Raw genomic sequence first — 16,315 nt, 5'->3', positions numbered from 1 at the left:
GTACAATATAATTCTCACTGTAAAAAGTCAAGGAAATTACACATTATTGAATGAAACATAACTGTCCTTCTAAAGGCTACTAAATTATTACTACGACCAAATGCTCTTTTGGACAGTGAAAATCTTTATATTTTGAGACACTTCTCAATTCCAAGAAAAATATTCCATAAGCTTTTACCTTCTCTTTAAGTGTTAAAGTCTGTTTACAATATTTCAACTTTCACCTTAACCCCATGTGTTTGTCCCAACTTTCATTTCTCTTTCTTTGAAATTGTAAAAAGGTGAGCTATAAAACTTGCACGTTACTTTCTAATTTGGATTTCTGTGAACATTTTTCAATGTGTTGGTTGCTTAGCCAGTTGATGACATCGCTGTTGCTGGACATCAGAGATTCCCTCCAGGTGGCACCAGAATAAAATTATCAGGCAAGTTTTAATCAATATAGAGACTTATGAGCAGTTTTCTTCGAGGCTGGAAACAAATCCCGTCATTATTCTGCTGACTACAAAATCTAAACTCAATATGAAATTATCTCATTTTTCAAGACTGCATGAGCCATTTTACTTGAGGACAAAAGAAATGTCACTCAGCCTCGTAAACAGTGATGAGATTCTTGGTTAGAGACAAAAAAAAACTGCAGATGCTGGAATCCATAGTAGACCAGCAGAAGGATGGAAGAACACAGCAAGCCAGGCAGCACCAGGAGGTGGAGAAGTCAATGTTTCAGGTAGAACCTTTCTTCAGGACCTGGGGAGGTGGATGTAAGGAGAATTGCAAGTAAGGGGTGTTGGGTAGGTGGGGATAGGTGGACACAGGTAGAGGATATGAGCTGGTTGGTCGATGGAAGGAGTGAATCCAGTTGTAGCTAGAAAGAAGGGTCGATCAGAGGAACGGAAGGGTGGGGGAGGAGCTGGGAAAGGAGTCGGGGCCAGGAAGGGAGGTTAATTGAAATTGGAGAACTCAGCGTTGAATCCTCCCACTCTGTAGGCTGCCCAGGCAGAAGGTGAGGTGTTGTTCCTCCAATTTGCAGTCTGATTCACTGTGGCAATGGAGGAAGCCAAGGATGGTCATGTCGGAAAAGGGGGGGATTAAAATGGATAGTGATTGGGAGGTCAGGTCAGTCCTGCGGTCTGCCGGAGATGCTCGGCAAAACATGCCCCAAGTTTATGTTTGGTCTCTGAAATGTAGAGAAGATCCTGATGTGATGTGATGAGGTTCTGACAGAGCAGTCAAATGAAGGAAAGGCTGTTATTGGAATACGTTCAAACACAAATATTTCAGTAATAAATTTATATATTATTTTCATAATATTTTCTCTTCTCGAAACACTAGAATGTGGCTCAATGATCATCAATTACTAGTTCAAAATGCCATCAACTGCAGCTGCCAACATGCCATTGATCTTTGGATGACATCAGAACCAAGCATCAATCCCATCTTCATCAGTGATTTAGTGATCAGAAATACAACACTCGGCATTCTGAATATGAGGAAATGGAGGCCAACAGCATACCACTCTGGTAACAATTAGTGAAATCAGCACAGCACTATGATTCATTAACGTAACTCATGCTTTCAAAGAAGATTTCCTTTAACCAAAATTGTATATTTTAAAACTCCATGTACAATACCTTTACTATCAGAAACAATTTAAGCATAATTAAAATATAAGACAGAACATGTAAAATTATTTAGTGAGGAAGCAGATTTAGCAGAGGAACTTTAAGTGGGAGGGGAAAGATCCAGTTGGGGTGCTTCACGTGGATGCCAACAATATAAGTAGAAAGTGGAAAGAGGTTCTGCTGAGGGAAGATGAGCAGCTGGGGGTTAAGTTAAAAAGCAGAACCAAAAAAAAGTCCATCTCTGGATTACCATCTGAGCCATGAGCAAATTGGCATAAGGTCAATAAGATTAAAGAGGTAAATGTGTGGCTCAAAGACTGGAGTGGGAGAAACTAGTTTGAATTCATGGGAAATTGGTATCAGTACTGGTGATGGAGGGAGCTTTTCCAATAGTACGGCCTCCACCCAAATCATGTTATGACCAGAGTCCTTGTGAACTGCATAGCCAGGAATGTGGATATGGTTTAAACTAAATAGTGGGGGGAGGAGATTCATTTACTTGGAAAATTACAGAAAGAATTAAAGGACGGGTGGTGATGAGGGTTGGTGGCTCAGAGGTTAAAGTTTTCAGAACAAGTAATAGGACAGAGAGTATAGAAAGGGTCAGGAATCTAACTTCAGGCACAACAGATAAGGAGACAACTGTGAGAAGGAGGAACATTCAACACAGGACTGACGGCATTGAAGAGACATGGTTGCAAGGGTATTGCGGCAGGGAACTAAATATCCAAGTATACACGTCCTATTGAAAGGAGAGGCAGTTGAGCAGAGGAGGCAGGGTTGCCATGTTTGTAAGAAATGAAACATGATACGACATATAGTCAAATGGCGTAGAATCTGTATAGATAGAGTTGAGGAACTGCAAAGGTAAAAAAACCATAATGGGCATTGTGTACAGGCCTCCTAGTAGTAGTCAAGATGTCAGGAAGAAAATAAATCAGGAGATAGAAAATGTTTGTAAGAAAGGCACTATTACAATAATCCTAGGGGACCTTAACGTGTGCAATGATTGGGAAAATCAGATTGGTAACAGATCTCAAGAAAAAGAATTCCTGGAATGGCTACAAAATGTTTTTTGGAGCAGCTTTTGGTAGATCCCAATGGGAACAAGCGATTCTGGATTTAGTGGTGTATAATGAGGCAACCTTGAATAGGGAGCTTAAAGTGAAGGAGCTCCTAGGGAGCAGGGACCATAATATGATAGAATTCACTTTACAGTTTTAGAGAGAGAAGATTGAATCAGATGCAATGGGATTGTAATTGAATAAAGCTGAAAATGTGATGCTGGAAAAGCGCAGCAGGTCAGGCAGCATCCAAGGAGCAGGAGAATCGACGTTTCGGGCATGAGCTCTTCTTCAGAAATGAGGAGAGTGTGCCAAGCAGGCTAAGATAAAAGAGAGGGAGGAGGGACTTGGGGGAGGGGCGTTGGAAAGGCAATAGGTGGAAGGAGGTTAAGGTAAGGGTGATAGGCCGGAGTGGGGGTGGGGGTGGAGAGGTCAGGAAGAAGATTGCAGATTAGGAAGGTGGTGCTGAGTTCGAGGGTTGGGATTGAGACAAGGTGGGGGGAGGGGAAATAAAGAAACTGCAGAAAGCTGAGTTCATCCCTTGTGATTGGAGGGTTCCTAGGCGGAAGATGAGGAATTGAATAAAGGTAACTACAAAAATAGGAACCAGCCAGAGTTGATTAGAGTCATAGAGTTATAGAGATGTACAGCATGGAAACAGACCCTTTGGTCCAACCCATCCATGCCAACCAGATATCCCAACCCAATCTAGTTCCACCTGCCAGCACCTGGCCCATATTCCTCCAAACCCTTCCTACTCATATACCCATCCAAATGCCTCTTAAATGTTGCAATTGTACCATCCTCCACCACTTCCTCCGGCAGCTCATTCCATATACGTACCACACTCAGTGTGAAAACATTGCCCCTTAGGTCTCTTATATCTTTCCCCTCTCACCCTAAACCTATGCTCTCTAGTTCTGGACTCCCCCACCCCAGGGAAAAGACTTTGTCTATTTATCCTATCCATGCCCGTCATACTTTTCTAAACCTCTATAAGGTCACCCCCCAGCCTCCGACGCTCCAAGGAAAACAACCCAGCCTGGTCAGCTTCTCCCTATAGCTCAAATCCTCCAACCCTGGCAACATCCTTGTAAATCTTTTCTGAACTCTTTCAACTTTCACAATATTTGTCCGTTAGGAAGGAGACCAGAACTGCACGCAATATTCCAACAGCGGCATAAGCAATGTCCTGTACAGCTGCAACATGACCTCCCAACTCCTTACTCAATACTCTGACCAAAAAAAGAAAGCATACCAAACTCCTCCTTCACTATCCTATCTACCTGCGACTCCACTTTCAAGGAGTTATGAACCTGCACTCCAAGGTCTCTTTGTTCAGCAACACTTCCAAGGACCTTACCGTTAAGTGTATAAGTCCTGCTAAGATTTGCTTTCCTAAAATGCAGCACCTCACATTTATCTGAATTAAACTCCATCTGCCACTTCTCAGCCCATTGGCCCATCTGATCAAGATCCTGTTGTAATCTATGGTAACCTTCTTCACTGTCCATGACACCTCCAATTTTGGTGTCATCTGCAAACTTACTAACTGTACCGCTTGTGCTCGCATCCAAATCATTTATGTAAATAACAAAAAGTGGAGGACCCAACACCTCCACTGGTCACAGGCTTCCAGTCTGAAAAACAACCCTCCACCACCACCCTCTGTCTTCTACCTTTGAGCCAGTTCTGTATCCAAATAGCTGGTTCTCCCTGTATCCCGTGAGATCTAACCTTGCTAACCAGTCTCCCATCTGGAACTTTGTTGAACGCCTTACTGAAGTCCATATAAATCACATCTACCGCTCTGCCTTTGGTTACTTCTTCAAAAAACTCAATCAAGTTTGTGAGCCATGATTTCCCACGCAAAAAGCCATGTTGACTATCCCTAATCAGTCCTAGTCTTTTCAAATACATTTACACCCTGTCCCTTAGGATTCCCTCCAACAACTAGCCCACTACCGACGTCAGGCTCACTGGTCTATAGTTCCCTGGCTCGTCCTTCGCACCCTTCTTAAACAGTGGCACCATGTTAGCCAAATTCCAGTCTTCCTGCACCTCACCTGTGACTATCGATGATACAAGTATCTCAGCAAGAGGTCCAGCAATCATTTCTCTCACTTCCTGCAGTATTCTAGGGTACACCTGATCAGATCCGGGGGATTTATCCACCTTTATGCATTTCAAGATATCCAGTACTTCCTCCTCTGTAATATGGACATTTTGCAAGGTGTCACCATCTATCTCCCTACATTCTATATCTTCTATATCCTTTTCCACTGTAAATACTGATGCAAAATACTCATTTAGTATCTCCCCCATTTTCTGCGGCTCCACACAAAGGCCACCTTGCTGATCTTTGAGCGGCCCTATTCTCTCCCTAGTTACCCTTTTGTTCTTAATGTATTTGTAAAAACCCTTTGGATTCTCCTTAATTATATTTGCCAAAGATACCTCATGTCCCTTTTTTGCCCTCCTGATTTCCTTCTTAAGTATACTCCTACTTCCTTTATACTCTAAGGATTCACTCGATCTATCCTGTCTATACCTTACATATGCTTCCTTCTTGAAGCCTACCAGGAAAGATAGTGGAGCAGCAATGGCAGGAGCTTCTGGGGCTAATCTGGGATACACAGCAAAAATTCCTTCCAAAGAAAAAGAAACATGCTAAGTAGAGAATAAGGCAACTATGGGTGAGGGACAGCATTAAAGCAAAAAATAAAAAAGCATACAATATGGTGAGGATTAGTGGGAAGCTAGAAGATAACTAAAACAGTAATTGGGGAGTGGGCAAGAGAAGATTAAATATGAGACTAGGCTAACTAGTAACATAAAAGAAGATTGCAGGAGTTTTTTTTTAGATATTTAAAAAATAAAAGAATACAAGAGTGGACATTTGACCATTCAAAAATGAGACTGGAGAAGTAGTAATGGGGTACAAAGAAATGGCAGAGGAATTGAATAGGTACTCTGCATTATTTTTCACAGTGGAAGACATCAGCAACATACCAGGGCTTCAAGAGAGTCAGGGGGCAAAGATGAGTGGCCATCACTAAGGAAAAGGTGTTGGGGGAAGTTGAAAAGTTTGAAGGCAGATGAGTCACCGAGACCAGATGAACTATATCCTAAAATGCTGAAGGAGACAGCCGAGGAGATTGTGGAGGCATTGGTGATCTTTCAAGAATCACCAATTCCAGAGGATTGGAAAGTGACTAATGTACCACCCTGTTTAAGAAGGAAGCAAGGCAGAATACAGCAAACAACAGGCTGACCTCCATTGTTGGTAAGATTTTAGAGATTAAGATTTGACATTACTGAGTACTTGAAAGTGCATGGTGAAAGTAAGCAGAGTCAGCATGATTTCATCAAGGGAAGGTCATGCCAGACTAATCTATTAGAATTCTTTGAGGATATAACAAGCAAGCTAAAGAAAGAAGAGCCATTGAACATTATCTATTTGGATTTCCAAAAGGTCTACAAGAAGGTGCCGCACAGGAGGCTGCTTAATAAGATAAGAACCCAAGGTGTTAGGAACAAGATACTGGCATGAATAGAGGATAGGCTAACTGGCAGAAGGCAGAGAGCAGAGATAAAAGGGGTCTTTTTCAGGATGGCAGCCAATGACTATTGGAAACAACCATTCACATTATACATTATAACCTGGATGAAGGAACTGACAGCATTGTTGCTATGTTTGTTTAAGACACAAATATAAGTGGAGGGACAGATAGTGTTGAGGAAGCTGGAGACTACAGAAGGACTTGTAAACTAGTGGGCAAAGATGTGGCAGATGGAGTATGTTGTGGCAAAGTGAGAGGTTATACATGGTGGTAGGAAGAAGAGAGGTGTTGACTCTTTTCTAAACAGGAAAGGCTTCAGAAATCTGAAGCGCAAAGGAATCTCTGAAAATTGACACGCAGGTTCGGTTGACAGTTGGGAAGGTTGCCATTCATTTCAAGACGGCTGAAAACAAAAGCAGAGATGTAGGGGCTCTGGACAAACTGAATTTGGAATATTGTGAGCAGTTTTGGGCCCCATATCTAAGGAAAGATGTACTGGCATTAGAGAAGGTGCAGAGGAGGTTTACAAGACTGATCCCAGGAATGAAGTGCTTGTCTTGTGAGGTCGAGAACTCCAGGTCTGTATTTGATGGGTTTTAAAAGGATTGGAGGCGGATCTGATTGAAACTTACAGGCCTAATAAGGTGGACATATGGAAGGTGTTTCCAGTAGTAGGAGAGATTAGGACCCAGGAGAACAACTTCAGAGTGAAAGCCCTTAAGAACGGAGATGAGGAGGAATTTCTGTGGAATTCTGTGGTAATCCGTGAAAATCATTATGGCAGAGGGCTGGGGAGGTCAAGTCATTGAGTGCATTTAAAACAGAGATAGACAGGGTTCTTTATTAGTAAGGGGATCAAGGGTTACAGGGAGAAGGCAGGAGAATGGGGTTGAGAAACATATCAGCCATGTTCGAATGGTGGAGCCGACTCAGTGTGATGAATGGGCTAATTCTGCTCATATAATCTTATGGTCTAAGATTCAGCATAAATTTTAAGCAAAAATGAAAGCCAGATAATGTAGTTATGACTATCCAATGTCTGGCAAAATAGCTTAATTGACAGAAAATTGACCATCCCTTTATGTGAAACAACATGAGAGTGTGAATGGCAGTTTATTGGAAATCACAAAACACCATCAGCAATGTAATGAGTTGTCAACAAATGCTCATATATTAGTATATGGTCAACAGTTGTATTACAGTTTTACATCACAATCTCTTATCTATGGTTAGGTGGTACACATGTAAACAATTCACTGCTGCTGACAGTGTCACCTGGCACATCGACTTTTAATATTAACCATTGCAATGGAACATCAATATTAACATACAGGCCCTATAGTCATTATTTCAACACTCAGATAATATTAATAACTGCAATTTTCAAACAACTTCCATATACAATACATATCAGATGAGTTCCAACACCTTTGAATCACGCTACCTTTTAAAAACTACAACATCAGAAGTCTGAACTTAAATAATGCACAACTGTTTTTAAATACCCTCACCCACACTGCAAAAAGGAGGCACGGTTTTAAGCCCAAAAGACACATTTTTGTCAGATGTACGTAAAAACGCTTTTGTGAAATTTCAAGTTATACGGAGGAAAGGGGCAAGATTTTTTCTGTGCAGTGGACTAATCATAACATGAATCTTCTCTTTTCCACAAATAGTTTTAAAAAGTAACAATACTTTTAAATCTTGTTGGCAATGAATGTATAGTTAAGAAAACAATTATGCATTCTCCAAGCTAATTCATAGCCACTTCAACAATTGACTGAAAATAAGTGAAAATGTTAAACAGAAACATAAAATTATGAAAAAAATTTAATCCAGACTGAGTTGTTACTAAATTAATGGGCTTTCCCAAATACAACCATGGTATTCAATGAAAACAGCAGCAAAGTCAAGACTAGTACAGACTTGACAATGAGGCAGAACAAGAGGTATCCAAACTCTCATATCGATCTCCTTTTGGATACACTGCACAATGGGCCTTTCACCCAAGGCCTTCTGATCAAACAGACAACCACATCATGAAGCAGCAGCGCTCCGAAAACTAGTGCTTCCAAATAAACTTGTTGGATTATAACCTGGTGTTGCGTAATTTTCAACTTTGTACAACCCAATCCAACATTGGCACCTCAAAATTATGATCAAACAGTGTTAGAGAAGTTGTCAACAAGACTAAAAGAGCCCAAGCAGATATGTCAAAGCTGCTTTTTCACATCACCACACATCTTCATGTCAATCCCTTATGCTCTCAGGCCATGTCTGCGTGCAAGGCTGTGTAAGGGGTGAGCCTGCAATGTTTGTATGAACTAGCCATTCAGAAGTGTCAGCTTTCAGGACGAATGTGCTAAGAGGCCAGGACACACGCAGCACACTTCATATGCACTACACCTGACTAGGGTTAAGAGGGGGAAATGGAATATGAGTGTTATGGTATAACATTTGACAACATAGCTTGGATCAAAAGCTGATACCAAGACTCAAAAGGCTAAGCTATAAGGATTTACTTACCAACCCAATAGCTGTTTCCATCAGAATACAAGCAGCTTTGAGGAGACCTAATAGTTTTCAAAATTATCCTTGAGCTTGCTAAAGCTGATGTGGATGATTTGTTTACACTGAAAAGGTTCCAAAGATTGGGAGGTATAAATTTGAAAATTAAAAAAGTTAATTGAAACTTCAGGCTGAATCCATTCCCTGTAGGACTGTCAAATGCATGGAACATGCCACCAGTCAAAGTGATTGAAGTACGTAATCTAAATGAGGTCCTCCAGAAGTAAATTTCTGGAAATAGGCATGATTAAAGGATATGAGTGGAAAAAATGAGCGACAGCAATGTTACCATACAGATATTTAGCATATGTGTCAAATTCCTCTGCACAATTTTAATGGATACATTAACTCAGGTTCACACCTTCATTAAAATAATGAAAAGAAGAATTCTATAGGAGTGCTTGCATTGTGAAGGCAAGAACATAGGGTTGAGACCTATTACAATTGTCGAGGTTTATTGAGTCAGCTGCCCTTTTCCTGCTCCTGAAAGTGCTTATGAAAGAACCTACTGATTTGGAGCAATGCCACATTTGGAAGTTATACACTTATAAGCTGTAACATGTTTACTGTACTTTGCAGCAGCAATTTAAATGCCAATCATTGAACATAGTTGAATAAATACAAAATCACTTTCTACATAAAGTCCCTGAAGCTGGGCTTCCTGTTCTGTATGTCTTGGGAGTAAGATGCAAAACTGCAAAGCATATTTACCCATTGAGACATTATGACAATTTTACAGTCACAAAACTTCCATTGTGGACACAATTTGCACTCACATTGTGCCTTTTGTGTAGTAAAACGGCCAAAGGTGCCTTGAAGAACCAATATCATCAGACAAAATATGAAACTGAACCACATAAGGAGCTAAAACTGAAAGGGTTTGGTCATAAAGGTATTAATGAGTGTCTCAAACGAGAGGGAGAGGTAAAAATGCAAGCACAGAGGTTAAGGTATGAAATTTTCATCCAAGAGGCCTAATTCCCAGAGGCAAAGCCAAACAAGGGATGACACAAATTGGAAATTAATAAGATTGCATTTTGGTAAAAGAAAAAGGTAGGACTTATACAATGAATGGTAGGGCCCTGGGTAGTGCTGTAGAACAGAGACGGAGGATTCAGGTACATGATTCTTTGAAATTTGCATCATAGGTAGACAGGGTGGTTAAGAAGGCATTTAGCTTGCTTGCCTTCAATGCACAGACCTTGGAGTATATGAGTTGGGACATCATGTTGATGTTGTACAGGACGTTGGTGAGAGACCTCTTCTCGGGTACTGTTGCAGTTCTGGTCGCCCTGTTATAGCAAGGATATTATTAATTTGGAGTGGGTTCATAAAAGATCTACTAAGATATTGCCAGGAATGGAGGATTTGAGTTATAAAAATAGTCTGGATAAACTGGATAGATGTTTTTTTCACTGAAATGTAGGAGGTTGAGGGGTGACCTTCTTGAAGTTTATAAAATCATTAGGAGCACAGGTAAAGTGAATAGCAAGAGTCTTTTCCCTAGGGTGGGAGTTCAAAACCAGGGGGCAAATTTTTAAACGTGAGAATGTTTTGAAAAATGACATGAGGGGCAACTTTTATTTTTACATAGAGAGTGCTTAGTGTGGAATGAACTGCCAGAAGAAGTGGTGGATGCAGGTACAACATTTAAAAGATACTTGAAAAGTACATGAATTGGAAAGGTTTGGAGGGATATGGGCCAAACTCAGGGAAATTGGACTAGTTTAGTTTGGGAAGATGGTCGGCGTGGACCAGTTGGACTGAAGATGCTGCTTCCTTGCTGGATGACTCTATCAGAGGCCAGAATTGAAAAAACGCTATGTTCATGGAGGTTTGGAGAAGGTAACAGTGATGAGGAGAGTCAAGGACGCTTAGGGATGTGAACACAAGGAGGAGAAGTTCTAAGTTGTAGTCACTGGACTAGAAAAATATGACATCAAGCTGCAAAAGGAAACATAAATAAATGTTGTTCAAACAGGTATGTTTTGAAGAGTGCCTTAAAAGATCAAAGAGAGGTGGACAGGTAGAAAGGCGTTGGAAGGTACTACAGAGTTTAGAGTCACCAATGTGGGGTAGCTAAAATCAAGGATGCTCAAGAGGCCAAAATTAGAGCAATACAGATAACTTGGTGGTGCTGGAGAAGATGATTATAGAGGCACAGAGGGTGTGAAGTCAGGGATCGACCTGAAAGCATGAATAATAATTTTAAAATCAAGATATTGATTGATGGGATTAAAAGTAAGATCAGCAAGCACATGGGGTGACAGGTGAACAAAACTTAGTCCCCAGATATAAAATTGACGCCCGGGATTTTCTGCAGTATGGACTCAATGGGCTGAACAGCCTGCTTCCAGTTGTAGCGATTCTGAGATTTTATAAAATTGGCAGCACACCAGCCAATCCTCTAAAGAAACACCATTTCACAGTTTCTAATCAGTTTTGCCATTTATCCTGGCTGAACTTCAACCATTTGAGGAAAGAAGATCTTTGACAATGTTAATTGCTGTTGTAATCGATGGTCCATTTTATGCCATGGTACCGAGTTGAAGACCTACACCAATGAGCCAATATTTTTGGACTAAACAGCAAACTTTATAAAAAACATCTATCAATAATTCTAAGCAAGTCCAATCCATCTAAATTTCCACCATGTCCAGAAAGTACTTCAAAATGGACACAATTTTGGATCAATGTTTCATCACAGCACTGAAAATTTTGAGTAACTGTAACCAACAATTATACCAATTTACATTTTGACATTGGATATCACATGAAATTAAACATGAAATATGTCAATTACTAAGCTCAATGTAGGTCTAACCACAGAACTTTAAAAACAGGTTTTTTAAAATCCAATTTTTACCTCTTCATTTTGAAGATATAAATACATTCTAGGTATTGTTCTCTGGGCAATAGCAGCTCTCTGATATCCTGTCTTACAATTATTATTATGCCAAATGACACCTTCTTTAACTTGAGCAATGTCAGCTTTCTGTAGAGCCATCCAATCTGTACCATTCTCCTGCTGTATCGTTCTAGCTCTGCAATTTTATTTCCCTCAAATACCCATTCAACTTCACTGAAACCATTCACTTCCACCAGCCTCATAGGCAAGTTCCAATTCAATACTAGCCATCGCATCAAAAGGTTCTTCCTCACACTCCTTGAATCTCTTGCCCAAAAGCTTTAAATCTATGTATCTTTGCCCTCCCACCATCTAAAAATGGGGAACAGCTTTTATTTGTTCATTTTATTTAAACTAGTCAACCTTAGACATCTGTATCAAATTTCCTCTCGGTCCTTTTTTTAACTACAATAAAAGCAACCCCAGCTTCTCTACCATGGCCATGTGATTAAATTCCTTCATCACATGAACCATTCTGGTAAACCTCCTCTGCACCCTGTCAAAGATCTTCTTTCCTCAAATGGTTGACTTTCAGCCAGAATAAATGGCAAAACTGGTTAGAAACTGTGAAATGGTGTTTCTTTGGAGGAAGGGCTTTTGCCCGAAACGTCGATTTCGCTGCTCCTTGGATGCTGCCTGAACTGCTGTGCTCTTCCAGCACCACTAATCCAGAATTTCTTTGGAGGATTGGCTAGTGTGCTGACAGTTTTATAAAATCTCTACAACTGAAAGCAGGGTATTCAGTCCATTGAGTCCACACTGACCCAACCAATTCCCTGTAATCCTGCATTTCCCATGGCTAATCCAAGTCCTTGGACAACATGAGCAATTTAGCATGGCCAATCCATCTAAACTGCACATCTTTGGGCTGTGGGAGGAAACCAGAGCACCCAGAGGAAACCCACATAGACACGGGGAGAATGTGTAAGCTCTGTTTACAGACAGGTGTCTGAGATAGAACCAAACCCAGGTCCCCTGGTACTGTGAGGCAGCAGTGCTAACCACTGAGACACCCCGCCACCCTATGGTATGGGAGGGAATCCCTGTGACATTTCTGTAGCTGAATATTTGCAAACTATTTGGCCTTGAAAGGCATCCCAGCCAAGTCAAATCCTGTTCTCATCAGATGTCAACACACTGGTATTTTCCAACTGAGGTCACTAGACAGCATTTTGGAATGGGAAACCTGGCTGATTATTTCCACACACAAATCCAGAGGGTAACTGTCATGTTCCAAACTGCTGAGAGCACTAATTTGCCACAGTTTAGCAACTGAACCTGATCCTCTACTCTGCATGAATTACTAAGAGTGATTTAAAAGGATTGTATCAACCTTTATGAGTAAGATAGCAATGGCTAGTATAAATAGAGGATTATCAATATCGTCTTCACATACAATGCCAAACTGTACAACAGTGACCAATTGCAGTCAATCTCAAGTGAAAATAAAACAAATTTCAGTGCAAGCATTATTATTCACATTCGTACGATTGTTCAATGTCAGACTTCATTTATTTCCAAATTTGGAAGACTAGGGAAAACAGTTAAAGTCCTGGAACTAAGGCATCACAGTGCAATAAGTGGAATTAAGATATACAGTTTAGTGTTTCAATGAAAGGTAGTTGTAAAAGCGCTTCAATCCAACTATACACATATACAGGGGTACATCCCAAATACTGCAGTATGGTTTGACCCAAAATTATTGCAAATGGATTTAAAATATTTGCACACATTTATTGAAGGTGCACAAAGTGTATTGTGCTAGGTTTACTAAGTAAATGCCAAACAATAAGCATGGAGAATAAATACACTTGCATAATATTGTGTGTGAACAGAATATGTGGTTTCCCTACTATAAAACACTAAATCAGTGTGCTTCCCCTCCCCCAACACATAGCGTGGATTGCCTGAGCAATCTGCATGGTGAATATTTCAAATTTTGCACTTTTCCCAGGGTTTAAAGAGTAACGCTGAACATCGAAATGATAACTTGTGCATTTAAACAATCCACATTAAATAGGTAAATGGTGGCCATACCTATCTGTGACCTAGTTTCAGAAGAGAAGCAATTGTTATCACTATGTATACAATGTGTCATGTGTAAAATCAATACATTATAACCTCCTGTGCTTTTGAACACTACTCATGTTTTAGCCCATAACTGTACGAGCAACCACATGCACATGTATTTTGGCCGTTCTACTTTGCTTTTTATGAAGAATAAATAATTAACCATAAAAATTAACTCGCTGAGCCGTTACTTCAATCGATGTTTCCCCCCAACGAACACTGCTTGATTTTAAGGATCCTTGAATTACATTAATTAATATTCCCAAGTCACAGAAAGTACTATTTAGCAACAACCCTTATTTCCCAACTGTAAGCACCCCTCCCCCACCAACCAAAACTATTTCAGTTTAACTGTGTTTTTTTTTAAAATGGAACAAATAAATATCTGAAATACCATTTAAAAAGTTGTTTAGATTAATGGTGTATCTACATATAAATATCTTACCTTATACAATGCTGATTTTTTAAAAACCCAGAGCTTGTTTTCACTTCCACAACAACGAAAGCTCCAACTACTTTTTAGTTGTGTTCTTTTCTACATGTGAATGTCAAAAGGGTTTAAAAGAATCGTTTTCAAGTATTACTCATCACCCGGCTGTCTCTCTCTCTTGTCGAGCCGGTCAATATGTGCCTCGGTAAGGCCTATAATTGGAAGAATATCAGCTATAATTCGCATGTATGTCTTGATCCAAAGCTAATGACACCGAAACGATGTGATGGCGAATGGAAATGAAGAGGGAGGAAAAGAGAAAGAGAGAGAGAGAGACACTCACAGACGGTGGTGGGGGAGGGGAGAGAGAGAGAGAGAAAAAGAGGTAAAAGTTGATGGCGGAATGGCGTCAGAAGCTGCTGCTGGTGTCTACCACATTCATTCTCACAGAGAGAGAGAGAGAGAGAGGGGCGAGACGGGCGCGCGCTCGCTCAGGCTCTCACACCCGGGAACATCAGAGCGAGCACGGGGAAACCAACCGTTCCCCCCTTCCCCCCTTCCTTCTCTCCCCCCCCCCCCCCCCCTTCCTTCTCTCCCCCCCCCCCCCTTCCTTCTCTCCCCCCCCCCCCCCCTTCCTGCTCTCCCCCCCCCCCCTTCCTTCCTCCCCCCCCCCCCCTTCTTCTCTCCCCCCCCCCCTTCCTTCTCTCCCCCCCCCCTTCCTTCTCTCCCCCCCCCCCCTTCCTTCTCTCCCCCCCCCCCCCCCTTCCTCTCTCCCCCCCCCCCCCTCCTTCTCCTCCCCCCCCCCCCCCCTTCCTCTCTCCCCCCCCCCCCCTTCCTTCTCTCCCCCCCCCCCTTCCTTCTCTCCCCCCCCCCCCTTCCTTCCTCCCCCCCCCCCCCTTCCTTCTCTCCCCCCCCCCACTCCTTCCTCCCCCCCCCCCACACCCTCCTCTCCCCCCCCCCTTCCTTCTCTCCCCCCCCCCTTCCTTCTCTCCCCCCCCCCCTTCCCTTCTCTCCCCCCCCCCCTTCCTTCTCTCCCCCCCCCCCTTCCTTCTCACCCCCAACCCCCCCCCCTCTCTCCCCCCCCCCCTTCCTTCTCTCCCCCCCCCCTTCCTTCCCACAACCCCCCCCCCCCTTCCCAACCCAACCCCCCCCCCCCTTCCTTCACTCCCCCCCCCCTCTCTCCCCCCCCCCCTTCCTTCCTCCCCCCCCCCCTTCCTTCTCTCCCCCCCCCCCCTCCTCTCTCCCCCCCCCCCCTTCCTTCTCTCCCCCCCCCTTCCTTCTCTCCCCCCCCCCTTCCTTCTCCTCCCCCCCCCCTTTCCTTCTCCCCCCCCCCTCCTTCTCTCCCCCCCCCCTTCCATCACCCCCCCCCCAACCTTCACTCCCCCCCCCCCTTCCTCTCTCCCCCCCCTACCTTCACACCCCCCCCCCCTTCCCTCCCCCCCCCCAAACCCCCCCCAACTCACCCCCCCCCAACCATCACTCCCCCCCTTCCTTCTCTCCCCCCCCTTCCTCTCTCCCCCCCCCCCTTCCTTCTCTCCCCCCCCCTTCCTTCTCCCCCCCCTTCCTTCTCTCCCCCCCCTTCCTTCTCTCCCCCCCCCCTTCCTTCTCTCCCCCCCCTCCTTCTCTCCCCCCCCTTCCTCTCCCCCCCCCCTTCCATCCTCCCCCCCCCCTTCCTTCTCTCCCCCCCCCTTCCTTCTCTCCCCCCCCCCTTCCTTCTCTCCCCCCCCTTCCTTCTCACCCCCCCCCTTCCTTCTCTCCCACCCCCCCCCTTCCTTCTCTCCCCCCCCCTTCCTTCTCTCCCCCCCTTCCTTCCTCCCCCCCCCTTCTTCTCTCCCCCCCCTTCCTTCTCTCCCCCCCTTCCTTCTCTCCCCCCCCTTCTTCTCTCCCCCCCCCTTCCTTCTCTCCCCCCCCCTTCCTTCTCTCCCCCCCCTTCCTTCTACCCCCCCTTCCTTCTCCCCCCCCCCTTCCTTCTCCCCCCCCCCCTCCTTCTCCCCCCCCCCTTCCTTCTCCCCCCCCCCTTCCTCCCCCCCCTTCCTTCTCCCCCCCCCTTCCTTCTCCCCCCCCCTTCCTTCTCTCCCCACCCCCTTCCT

General features: G+C 43.5%; 1 protein-coding gene across 9 annotated transcripts in view; it reads right to left on the bottom strand.

Moving 5' to 3' along the window:
* Window positions 1-14,670, bottom strand: part of LOC140481236 (F-box-like/WD repeat-containing protein TBL1X) — a 411,567-nt gene extending 396,897 nt beyond the window's left edge. For all 9 annotated transcript variants that reach the window (XM_072577105.1, XM_072577109.1, XM_072577110.1 and 6 more), the window contains exon 1: window positions 14,241-14,670. The gene's annotated coding sequence lies outside the window, so the exon portion shown is untranslated. The remainder of the gene's footprint in view (window positions 1-14,240) is intronic.
* Between the last annotated feature and the right edge of the window lie 1,645 nt (window positions 14,671-16,315).

Source organism: Chiloscyllium punctatum, chromosome 9 (genome assembly GCF_047496795.1).
Source record: "Chiloscyllium punctatum isolate Juve2018m chromosome 9, sChiPun1.3, whole genome shotgun sequence".
NCBI lineage: Eukaryota > Metazoa > Chordata > Chondrichthyes > Orectolobiformes > Hemiscylliidae > Chiloscyllium > Chiloscyllium punctatum.
Note: the sequence above shows the minus strand (reverse complement) of the source record. Positions and strands in the feature narration are given on the sequence as shown.